Source organism: Amblyomma americanum, chromosome 11, assembly GCF_052857255.1.
Source record: "Amblyomma americanum isolate KBUSLIRL-KWMA chromosome 11, ASM5285725v1, whole genome shotgun sequence".
Taxonomy (NCBI): domain Eukaryota; kingdom Metazoa; phylum Arthropoda; class Arachnida; order Ixodida; family Ixodidae; genus Amblyomma; species Amblyomma americanum.
Window position 1 is genome coordinate 49,725,038 of NC_135507.1, and position 12,522 is coordinate 49,737,559.

At 49.0% G+C, this 12,522-nt stretch overlaps 1 protein-coding gene and 1 non-coding gene across 5 annotated transcripts in view; both read right to left on the bottom strand.

Annotated features, from left to right (window-relative positions):
* LOC144110932 (microtubule-associated serine/threonine-protein kinase 3-like) overlaps positions 1-12,522 on the bottom strand; it is a 276,237-nt gene that overhangs the window by 162,500 nt on the left and 101,215 nt on the right. The gene's annotated exons all lie outside the window — the stretch shown is intronic.
* TRNAT-GGU (transfer RNA threonine (anticodon GGU)) lies at positions 5,222-5,295 on the bottom strand. The gene has a single exon. It is a non-coding gene; the product is annotated as a tRNA-Thr (tRNA).

Consider the following 12,522-nt stretch of genomic DNA (forward strand, 5'->3'; position numbering starts at 1 on the left):
TATGAATGGCTGTAGCGCACCCTGTCTGCTGTTTAACCCTTTTTTCCCGCAAGCTGTTTGCCCGTTTCTTTCAACATGCAACGTCTTTCCTTTTCCTTCTTTCTTTCTTTCTTAATTTTGGTTTTCTGCTCGCTCGTTCTTACCTTTACTCGGTCATCTTTTCTTCCTTTTTATATTTTTTATTTCCAGCAGTTGTTGTTCCGTGTTTCTAGCAGCATTACCCCCTTCATTTATCACTGTCATTCTCAGCGTTCACGTTTGTTCTGGTCCCCGCATGTATGGCGAATGAAATGGATCTTCAAGTTGGGGAGTCGGTTTTTCTTGAGAAGAAATGCTTCGAGAGAACACGAGGGCGTGAGCGCTGTTTGCTGGGTGAACATAGAGGGGGGCAAACAAACAGACGGAAAAAAGAGAGGCGGCGGATTTATGGGCGGATACGAAATGACGCGCAGCGACGACTGATTGCAGGCTTCGCCGCACAGCGCCGCAGCGGTGCGGTGAAAGAAATAGAGCCCAACCTCCAGGCAGTGAAGGGGGAGGGGGCAAAGGGGGAAACGGGGTAAATATAAGATCGAAAAGCACGAAACTGATACGGCCCTAGTTGCGGGCTTGAGGTAAAGATTTGGATCGCCAAAGAGGTTGCAGGGAGGACTCTGCTTAACGGGGAGGATTTGGGGAGGAGAGAATAAAGCGGGAAAAGGCTTAGGGAAAGATGAGGAAGTGAGACACTTTTGACACTCCCTTTAAACGCTATTCGTGGAAGACGGCTGGCGACTGATATCGCTACGATTAACAAGAGCGCTAGATGAGAATGCGAGCAACGGCAACAAAAACACGTCCGGATTAGGGAAGAAGCAAGTGAATAATGGCAAAGAAAAGTAAATATACTGCATTTTGGACAGTATACGAGCCTCTTAAGTTAACGATATGCAGCGAGTGCGAACTCCGATGAAATCGGCCACCATGGAGCACTACTAGTAGTGTGCTGAGGCTTACCAGAAACCGCGTCAGTACAGGTGGCTGATTAAGATATTGAATGATAGCTGACTGATTGATTGACTGATTGAAGAGTGAGCGCTACCTAGTGCGCAGCGCCTTCTATCGTCTGAAGCACGACCCGCAGTCCTATACCACTTATGTTGCAGAGTAGCGAGGCAGGTTTATATTCGAACTAAAAATACTTCGAACATTCCCGTAACTGAAGTTTCTGAGATTCGAAGATGGCTTGAATGCAACCAATTTTCAGCATGCTGAAGCATTTTAATTTTTTGTAGAGCCGGACAGTAATGACGGACGACTGGAATGTTTTGATGTCATTTCAGTGGAGGGTTTTTCGGTGTTTTTTTTTTCAGCTGGTCTAATTTGTTACAGTTTTATCGTTGTGTAAAATTCTATGGCGCATTGAGCCTCACAAATGAGAAGTTAATAATAATAATTGTTTTTTGGGGGGGGGAAAGGAAATGGCACAGTATCTGTCTCATATATCGTTGGACACCTGAACCGCGCCGTAAGGGAAGGGATAAAGGAGGGAGTGAAAGAAGAAAGGAAGACGAGGTGCCGTAGTGGAGGGCTCCGGCATAATTTCGACCACCTGGGGATCTTTAACGTGCACTGACAGCAAATATCACTTTAGCTGCGGATTACCGAGTTACAGAAAAACTGCCCATACACCTTATATTTTTCATTCAGAGTTAGTTGGGTTCCTTGTGCGCATAGCTATTCCTTCGATGTACTGGGTCTTCGCCTGGGGTAGTGCTGAGTGTGCAACAATTTCAAGGTTCAGATGATGCTTCTAAAATTGCACATATGCATTAACGAAGGAGCACAACATGGACACCCGTGCATTGTCGTTATTCCTTCGCTATTTGTTCCTATACAGTGCATTTTCGTTGCGCAATTTGAGCAGCAGAATTTGCAACCAATACTTTCGTCGCTCTTATAGTGCCACTGCGCAATTACCCCAGCTTCGTGTGATCATAGGGGAAAAAAAGTGGAGGAGAAACTTTAGCTCCGCCTTAAGGCTATGACGCGATAGCGTTATGTGTTAACTCCCACAAATGCAGATGGTAGTTCTCTGCGATTTACATTCGTAGGTCCCTGGAAGTCCTCATACCCCTCCTGGCGCAGTGGTGTAGCGCTTAGGAAATGCGCCACTGCCCTGTGATGGCAGGTGATCCCAGCAGTGGGCCTTGTGCGACACAGGTTGCTGTTCCCGAGCGACCAATCACTGATTTAACTGCCACCTGTCACAGTGGGCAGTTTGCTCACTATCCGGTGGACAGGTTGTGTTGTTGCTTCAAGGTCACGTGACCTTGCCCGCCCGCCTGCCTCCTAAGTTGCTCTCGGGGGACCACCTGCCGAAGCCATGCCCGTGATTTTTTCACTCACAACGCCGACAACGGCGACACCAGATTTTCTGTGTAACGGGGCCTTTAACGCTATCCCGTTAAAGCAAAAAAAAAACAGACAACTAGCCCAGTTTGAGGCACTTCATAGCTTCTATAGCTGCGCAGTATGCTCTGTAACAGTCTGCAAGAGCTTAAAGGCGTAGTAAATAAATAAACAAACTAGATAAAAGCCGGCGCGCGCCTGGAGGTTCGCTTCGCCGCCGAGAGACCGCGCGCAGCAAATGACCAAGGCCCGCCCAACCAGCCGCTGCAAATTGGAGCGCAGGTGCTTCGCGCACCGGGAAATGCTTTTTATTAAGCGGCGCGCCAAGCTTCGAGCGGAGCTGAAGGCCAAGAAAAGTGCGCGCTGGCCGACCACCTTCGAGCGGCCACGCCCATACTCGCCACGAAATTGCAGCTCGCTCGAAGCTCCTACGGCGAGCACACGCGACGGCGCAGATTGGTCATCCGAGAAGCGAGATTTGACTCGCTCAGTATGTGCGCGCCAGAGCCAAGAATGGGATAGCAAAAGTAAAAAAGAAAGTTAAAACTAGGGCACGAAGGCTTTGCTGTGGAAAAGTGCTTTGTGCTCTCAGAAAAAGACTGACCGCTCTGACCATTTGTCTTTCGCAGATCCATGGTTCTTCTTTGGAATGCGGCTGTTTCGCAGTTTCGCCCTCACAAAAACGGTCTATATACAGTCTATAGACTTTTTATAGACTCTATTACCTTCCTATATATATTTCGTTTTGTCTATCCATAGTCTATAGACTTTCTATAGACAAAAGTGTACTAAAAGTGTATGGCCAAAAATCTATAGATTGTCTATAGACTGTATACAGGATTTGTATTGCCTATAAACTGTTCTCTAGGGTTTGTCTATAGAGAGTCTATAGAATTTATAAACCGAAGTCTATGGACAGTCTATATATATAGACTATCTAAGCAATTTCTATAAGGGCGGAGACCGCAGCTACGCCGTTTAAATTAGGAGGATAAAACTGACGGCAGGAAAATGAACCTAGGCAGGCCGTGTAATGCGTAGACCACGTAACCGATGATCCCTTAGTGCGAAGGAGAAAACGTATAGGGAAAAGAATGGAAGCGGGCGCAGTCGTCGAGGTCGAGGGAAAGGCTGAGATGAGGTGGCGACGAGTACACAGGAAGAATGCACGGATATTTTGCTGCGAAGAGGGCTGAGCACGAAGAGCAGTTTCAGTGCGGCAGCACTGCTAGGCGCATTTTTTTTTTCTGCTTGCGCAAAGATACAACTCAAGAACGAAGGGACTTTTCCCCGTCAAAGGACCCCCTTCCAGCCAATGGCGTCGGCTTATCCTCATGAGCCTGCTAGCGTCACAATGCAAGGAGCAGCGTGACAATGCAGGCAGGTGACTATCCCCGACTTTGGAGGGAGAAGACAATCCCCTTTCATCTGCCACTCCCTGCATTGTGACGCTAGCAGACTCATGAGAATCGACCGACGCCATTGGCTGGAATGGAATCCTTTGACGGAGAAAAGCCCCTTCGTTCTTGAATTGTATCCGACTATAATAGAGCACATGCGAGCAGAATTACTTCCCTCAGTGCAAGACAGAGTTTAACTTGTGACAAAAACGAAATTTCACAGATTAAAAGAGCAACCGCCCAAGTGACTGCTAAATTGAGCGATTGATTCGTCGAGCCATGAAAAGGCGGAGCCTTTGACCGATCAACTGATCGAATGACACTCATTAACTTGCTCTAGCGAAGGTTAATCAGCCGTGTATGGTGTAGGCCCCGCCCACTTCTCATCCGCCTTTACTATGCGAAGGGACACTTGGCGGGGTCCCCACCGAACCCCTGCGCACTCTCCTCTCTTTAACCCCCCTTTCCCATTTCCACTTACTCGCTTCGAAATAAAGCGAGAAGAAAACACCGTAAAGCTCGTTACTCTCGAACACCACCCAATCGCAGAAGGGCAATCAACGAAACCCCGCCCTTACCTTCAACAGCACGGTCACGAAACTGTAGCTACCGCCGCCGTTATAATGGCCCCCTGGGGTCCATTTCGAAACGTTCATTTCTATTTTTTTTTTGAGCTCCTTCCGGTACCGTTAGAGCCCATTGTTAGGGAGCACGTCACCAGCCCTCAACCCCCCCCCCCCCCTACCTCCAACAAGCACCACCGGCGACGATCGTTACGCCACATCCCGAAACTTCCCGCACAGAGCAACGTGCAGCTTAGTACAGCTTAGAGTAGCCACAGCGCGCGTGCCTATAGAACAAAAGTTGCACCGTCGACGTCTGCGGTTTCGCGTTGTTATTACGGCAGCGCATCGGTTCGGCTTCGAAAAGGGGAGAAAAGAATAGCCCGCAGACCGAATCGGTTCAGGAATGAGAGGTATCCCCAAATCGATCCCCGACGGCAGCGCAGTTGCCCGGGCGAACGGGCGGGCGGGCGGGGCGCTGCGGAATTATAGGCCTCGCCACGAAAACTCCGCCCGCGCTCCAGCGATTCCAATCAGCTCCGGGCCTGTGTACGTACAACAAGCCCCCTTTCCAAGCGACGCGGTGGGGATGGCCAGGAAAGGAACAGAATAGAAAATACAGGAAGAAATAGAGTCTGTTACGAGCTGAAATGTGGGGGAGATGAGCAGGAGGAATGCGTCGGAGGAATGCACACAGATCAAGCTAAAAGCGCCGCAGTCGGTCAACTGCTTCCGGGAATCCCCCAAGGTGAAGTAAATTTGTAACAAGGGGGAAATTACTCATTCGCATCCACACAAGCGCAGCCATACAGCTGCAGAGGAAAGCTATACAGTCTTCTCATTAACTTCGCAGTTAAAGAAAAATTCGTCCTGGTCCGGGGTTCGAACCCGGGACCACGGCTTCACCGGAGCAGTCGCTCTACCAACTGAGCTAACCGGGACGGCAAGCCATGGTAGGGCGAGAGATAATTGATCAATAACTCGAATGGGAACAGTGTTGGTCAAATGTTCAGGAAAATCCGCCAAGGTGGAGTGAATTTGTACTAGGGGAGTAATTGGTTGGTTTTTTTTTTTTGGGGGGGGGGAGGAAATGGCGCAGTATCTGTCTGATATATCGTTGGACACCTGAAACGCGCCGTAAGGGAAAGGATAAAGGAGGGAGTGAAAGAAGAAAGGCAGAGAGAGGTACCGTAGTGGAGGGCTACGGAATGATTTCGACCACCTGGGGATCTTTAACGTGCACTGACATCGCACAGCACACGGGTGTCTTAGCGTTTTGCCTCCATAACAACGCAGCCGCCGCGGTCGGGTTCAAACCCGGGTACTCCGGATCAGTAGCCGAGCGCCTAACCACTGAGCAACCGCGGCGGGTCAAAGGGAGTAATTACTCATTGGCATCCACCCAAGCGCCGCCAAGGTGGATTCAGGAGGCTATCTCTCGACCAACGAGGTAATGGGCAGTGCCACGGTGGGCACGGGGCAACTGAATTGAACATATTTGAGTTAATTTCATTGCCAGCTGCCATATGGAGTTCGAAGAAGAGTACGCTTATATGGGAGTAAAAGGGAGTAAGCTGTACTCTTTCTCTGAGAGAGTCTATAGGAGAGCTTAATCCCTTTTTATTCCTTTCCGTGTGCAGTGTGGTGAGCAGTTTGCCGTCTGCTCACTACGTCAGGTGCCCCCCCCCCCCCCCCCCCCAGCTTTTTTGAGACACGGACGGACGGACACCGGCTTTTCACGTGAACGGGACCCCTAGCGGTGTCTTATTCAAAGTGAGAGAGAGAGGGGAACATTTCATCCTTTCTCCGCAGCGCCAACTCTTAGCGGCTTGCTGCCTGGAGACGGCTTAGTTAGCGTGAAATGACGTTGTCATCACGAGACTACCATCAGTGACGTCGTCATACATCACGTGACCCATAGGTGAATTTAATGGGTGATGTGGATCGCCAATTTTCCTGCGACTAATTAATCGTCAGTCGGTCACAGGACCCATTAAACCCTTTACGGATGGCCACGATACGCTTTAACAAACATAAATCCCATGACCTACTTACAAATTTGGCACGGTGTTTACAGCTTGTACGCTGAAATTCATGCCACATTACGTGAACGCTCATTCAACTTTATTTAGGTACTTTCTTCTTAACTCCCCGCCCACGTTACAGCAAGTTGGCTTAATCTATTCAAGAGTACAAACTTCAACGTTGAATCGTCGAATAGAAAAAAAAATTTACGGGAGACCGAAAAAAAATTGCCCGAAAAAAATCGTCCGGCGTCCGCAACCTTTTAAATCCTCGCCGGTCGCTCCGGCAACCTACAGCTTGGTCAACTATAGGTCACGTGACCTCGTGGCGTCACTTAGACTTTAAACTCTACAACGACCAGTTCCGCACGAACGGGCATTAGCCCATTAACGCTACCGCGTCATACCCTTAAGGAGGAGCTTAAGTGCCAGTTTTTTTTTTTTTCCTTGCTGCAAACCGCCACCAAACTTTAGCAATCGCCGACTTCTCCATCAACTCGACACCGCCCGCAAAGCGCGAGAACCCGAAGGAGCGAATTAAGAAAAATGGGTGAGCTAAGGAACGCGGCGAAACGGCGGTAAACGCCTAATTACCTAATTGCGCCGCGCAGCGGAAACCGCCTTAATCTCGCGGGACGTTCTTACGAAGGGGGTGAGTTTTCAGCGGCGGGACTAAAGAGATTCGCGAGGAATAAGGCTCAGGAAGGACTCGTTGCACGAACCGTCATGCGAGGTAAATTTTACTGGGATACTTCATTTTTCGCTCTTTTTATCATCCCACTAAAATGTTTGTCCTTGGAAGGATACCATGAAGTTAATTCTTCTCACAGCTGTACGGTGTAGAGGAAGCTTCGCAGATCGCTATTTAATTTTCCACCCGAGTTCTGGAGTCTTCATTCAATTATACAGCTCGGAAATTTAATAAAAAAGAAACTGGAGGGGACAATTGAGCTCGGCCTTGAGGGTATGACGCGATGGCCTTAATGGGTTAATGTTCCTATAAGCGGAATTGGTCATTCTAGACTTTAAATTCATAGATTCCTGGGAGCCCTCACACCACTGCTGGCGCAGTGGTGCAAGTGCAGCGGTTAAGCGACGCGCCACTGCCCTAGCTGCGATACCAGGCGCTGCCACTGGTGGAGCTCTCACAGAAAGCAGAATATTTATAAACGAGAAAAGGCCAAGGAACTAAGTGCACGTAACGCCACCGTCGGACGTATTCACAAGCAAACTGCGGTGGCGTCAAGATAATTACACGCAGATCTCTGAGGCCAGGCTACACCTCGATTCGCGCGTGCTTTCACAACGAAAGGAAATTTGCATTTCACTTTCGATAAGCTCCCCGAACCGAAAAGTCCGCTCAAGTCGATAGCGCGCGAGCGAATGCTTTCGTAGAAAAAAAAGAAAGTGCCAGGCAAGGCTTGGGGGGAAAATCTGGACGATATAAAGCGCCGCAATGTTTTGTTTCGGCCCACGAAATGGGTTATAAAGCTCCCGAGCCGATCGAGACAGCGCCATCGGAAACGGCCCGTGAAAATAAGGCGCGAGAAGCGAAATGGACAACACAATAGCCGTCCTATTCCGACCACGGAGATGCTGGCCTGAAACGCTATACGCAAGCTCCTCATGAGCTAGCTAACATGTCCGAGGTCCCTAGTTTTTTGCGCGACGCTGCGATTGCGCGGAAAATGCGAAATTGCGTGTTAGCAGCCACACTATCGACCCGCCGCGGTGGCTCAGTGGTTAGGGCGCTCGACTACTGATCCGGAGTTCCCGGGTTCGAACCCGACCGCGGCGGCCGCGTTTTTATGGAGGAAAAACGCTAAGGCGCCCGTGTGCTGTGCGATGTCAGTGCACGTTAAAGATCCCCAGGTGGTCGAAATTATTCCGGAGCCCTTCACTACGGCACCTCTCTTCCTTTTCTTCTTTCACTCCCTCCTTCATCCCTTAACTTACGGCGCGGTTCAGGTGTCCAACGATATGTGAGACAGATACTGCGCCATTTCCTTTCCCCAAAAAACCAATTATTATTATTAGCCACACTATCTTTTTTTGTGATACTCTCTCTGTGGACATCAATATGAATAATATAATGATGGGAATGTGAACAATTTGATCACCTCAGTTCTCATGAAACGTAGATGCCGGTCACGAACGAAGTTCTGCCGATGCCTTGATACGCTTGCTCCCCAAATCCGGTCCAGCAAGCTAGCGCTTCAAGAGCTGCGGATCTCTCCGAAACGCGGGCTTCTATGGGATGAGTCGGTTAACTATATAAGGTAAATACTGAGGCTGTCGAAAGTAGTATTACCGTATTCGCACATACATAATGAGATTTTCTTTTGCTGAGTCATCCGCCGCAGAAAGCACCTTGCGTCCTCGGCATCCACCAAGCGCAGCCATAAGGCTACAAAGGAAAGCTGCACAGCTTGCGCAAAGAAACTTCGTAGTTAAAGAAAAAATTAAGAATAATTAAAGAGAAAAGCTAACTGGAACGGCCGGCACATGGTAGGGCGAGAGCGAACTGATCAATAACTCGAAGCGAGAACACTGTTGGTGAAATGGAATCCCCCAGGGTGTAACAAATATTTAATAATAATTGGTTTTGGGGGAAAGGAAATGGCGCAGTATCTGTCTCATATATCGTTGGACACCTGAACCGCGCCGTAGGGGAAGGGATAAAGGAGGGAGTGAAAGAAGAAAGGAAGAGATAGGTGCCGTAGTGGAGGGCTCCGGAATAATTTCGACCACCTGGGGATTTTTAACGTGCACTGACATCGCACAGCACACGGGCGCCTTAGCGTTTTGCCGCCATAAAGACGCAGCCGCCGCGGTCGGGTTCGAACTCGGGAACTCCGGATCAGTAGCCGAGTGCCTTAACCACTCAGCCACCGCGGCGGGTACAAATCTTTAATAAGGGAGCAAATTCGCTCTAGCCCAACCATACGCCAGCCGTCCCGGTCATCTCAGTTGGTAGAGCGACTGCTCCGGTGAAGCGGTGGTCTCGGGTTCGAACCCCGGACCAGGACGAATTTTTCTTTAACTGCGAAGTTTCTGGGAAAGCTTTTCTTCGTAGAAGTATTTGCTGCGCTTGTGTGGGTGCCAGTGAGTGAATTGCTCCCCAGTTACAAATGTTCTCCACCTTGGTGAATTCCCCTAACCATGTGACAAACACTTTGCGTTACACTTGAAACCAAACTACGAAATATACAACGCGAATTTTTTTTTCAAGCGATGTTTATTGCCTCAGGGCAGAAAGGTTATGAAATGACAGATTCGTAAGATGCTTAAATAAATGAAAAAAGGCGGGCGCGAATTTTTATTCGCTGTTGATCGAGACACCAACTGCGAACTCACCCGCTAGGCTCGTGAGCTTCGGTTAAAGCCAACTTCTCAACGCCCGTGGGCCATCGCCGCCGAACTCTCCACTGCTGCAGCGCGAAATGCCGCATGCGTGAAAGAAACTAGCGGAATATTTCAAGTTCTTTGTTCTCACTTCGCGGAATTAAAAATTTTTCACCGCCGAAAATTAGGGGCTTGAAAAACGCCTATAGACGGCGTCATAACACAACACAAACTCCTACACTACTCACTGTTCATTTGGCCGATATCGAAGGAATAAATTATGTTAGCAAGTGCCAGCACCTTTCAGCTTGTGAGAACGTAGTCGTGGGTTTCTACCTCGCCATGGTGGCTCCACTTCGATAGATGCGAACTCTAAAAAAACCGGAGGGGACACTGAAGCTCCACCTTAAGAGTATGACGTGATAGCGTAATGGCTAAATTATGCAGAATTGGTCATTCCCTACTTGACATCCATAGATCCCTGAGAGGCCTCATACGTACACCTCTTGGCGCAGTGGTGAAGCGGTTAAGCGATGGTAGGTGCTGCCAAAAGCGGGGCTTTGTGCGACCCAGGTTGCTGTTCCTGTTCACGAACAACCTCTCGCGACCAATAATTAATTTAACTGCCACGTGCCACTGTAGGCAGTTTGCTCACGATCGCGTGGGCTGGTTGTGAGGACGTCACAAGGTCACGTGACCTTAACGCTATCACGTTAAAACAATCGTGTGCCCTGCGAGATGCCGGAGTGTGTCAAGGACCCTCGAGTCGTCGCAATTATTTTGAAACCTTCCAGTACGGCGTCCCTCATAGCCAAAGTATCAACCTCCACAGTAAAGCATTAGTTTATAAAATAATCGTCCAGTTAGTCGCTCCCTGACTCCCTCGACCAAGCACTGTCGCGAGTCAGGATCCCGTAAATTCTGTACACCTTTCTTCTGCGACCCATGATATTCCTGCCATCCGACTTCCTGCCAGCGTTCAGCAAACTCCTCGCCCCAGGGTGAATTTCGTCTCTTCACACAACTCGCGATAGGTACACAGCACACACCGAATACTTATTTGCGATGTCAGGGCACGTTAAAGATCCCCAGGTGGTCTAAATTATTCCGGAGCCCTCCTCTGCGGCAACCTCTTTCTTCCTTTCTTATTTCACTCCCTCCTTTATACCTTCCATTACGGCGCCGGTTCAGGTGTCCAACGATATGTGAAACAGATATTGCGCCATTTCCTTTCCCAAAAACAAATTATTATTATTATTATTATTGCTAACTGGCGACACGCCGATTTCTCTAACATTAGCGGCGCCAACGAAATACTGGCACTATCATAACCAGCATAACGCGGAGGTACTAACTTTTTTATCTTTGGTTTCTTCACAATTTAGGCATTCAAGCTCTATTCCATCGAATTTCTGCGGCGAGCAGAAATTTATTCCACGGTTATTTCGGGCTATATGCTGATGTTTGTGCGACAGCAAAGGACGCATTTAATTGCCGAGAAAACTGCATTTACAAATTGAACTTTTTTTCCCCGGCCACTACACTCAAACTCGCGACGTAAACAATGGAAAGGACTCCGTGATCACAGCTCAGCCTCGGAGATCCGTACGCGAAATCTGTCTTGACGTCACTCCCCGCAAGCTGCTTGTGAAAGCGGCCGCTGGCGGCGGTACCTGTATTTATTTATTTTTTACTTTTCTGCCTTACAAAAGCTTTGTTATCGGTAAAAGTACTAGATTAATTGTAATTATAACGCGACAGGGTATCGTTAGAGGTCAGCTTCAATTTCTCATCAACGCCAATTTAACGCGCGCGAGTATACCTCATCACTTCGTCTTAACGGAGCTCCGCTGCATCGTCTACGCTTGCAAATACATGGCTAGGGGAGTTGAGAACTGCATTGCTGAGGTGGTCGCCGAGTGAAGCCCATTTATTACCGCGCTAGTTCTCCAAGGGTCGTTGACCCGTTTCACGATCTCAGGCGTAAGCGCAAGTGAAGCCCAGCTGCCGAGCATAGCAAGATTGACTTCGCGCATGCGCGAGTCGACGAACTGATAAGATCGAGAGGACCGTGAGTGACCGTATGCACCGGAGGCAGGACACGGAAGAAGTGTAAACGTTATCGTGTAATGTATTCCTCGCGTTACAACCGGAAGAAGAAAAAAAAAGAGCGTTTCTCAAAATACTGCAAGTGCCGCACTGTTCCCATTGCTGTTCAGAATTAGAATACGAGAAAAGTCGGAACCTTGTCGAACCGCCGTACCGGTCTGTGTCTATCCGTCCGCTTACGAGGAGCGCGTGTGCATTCGTGTTTGCTAAGAAAAATACCAGGCACTCGGAACCGCCCTCCCCTCCCCTTTCGCCATTACTTCCAGACTAATCAATCAAGACAAAAGTTTCCAGGACCGATCATTAATCCTTCTCTCTCTTCTTCCCACATTGGAGCAGCGAAATAAGCGAAAGAAGGGAAAAAAAAAAGAGGACAACACAAAGGCAGCGCCTGCGTACGTAAGTACGGAGTAATTTTTCTCGTCCGGTGTTGTTGTTCGGTGCCTGTGCCTTCGATGGTACCACACGTGTGAAACGGGTGCAACAAGCGCTGGACGAAGATGGAAGGGGAGGGTAAGCGTTTCCACATCACCTCATCAGGCACGATCGCGCGTATACGCCCCTAGACTCCGACGCCCACGAAGACGACTCTACGATGGTCGATAATTCGCCCCTCCCCCCTCCCCCCATTCTTCCTCCTCCAGCCTCGTGGAGGACAGAAAACAAAAAAAAGGAAAGAGTTACACGACG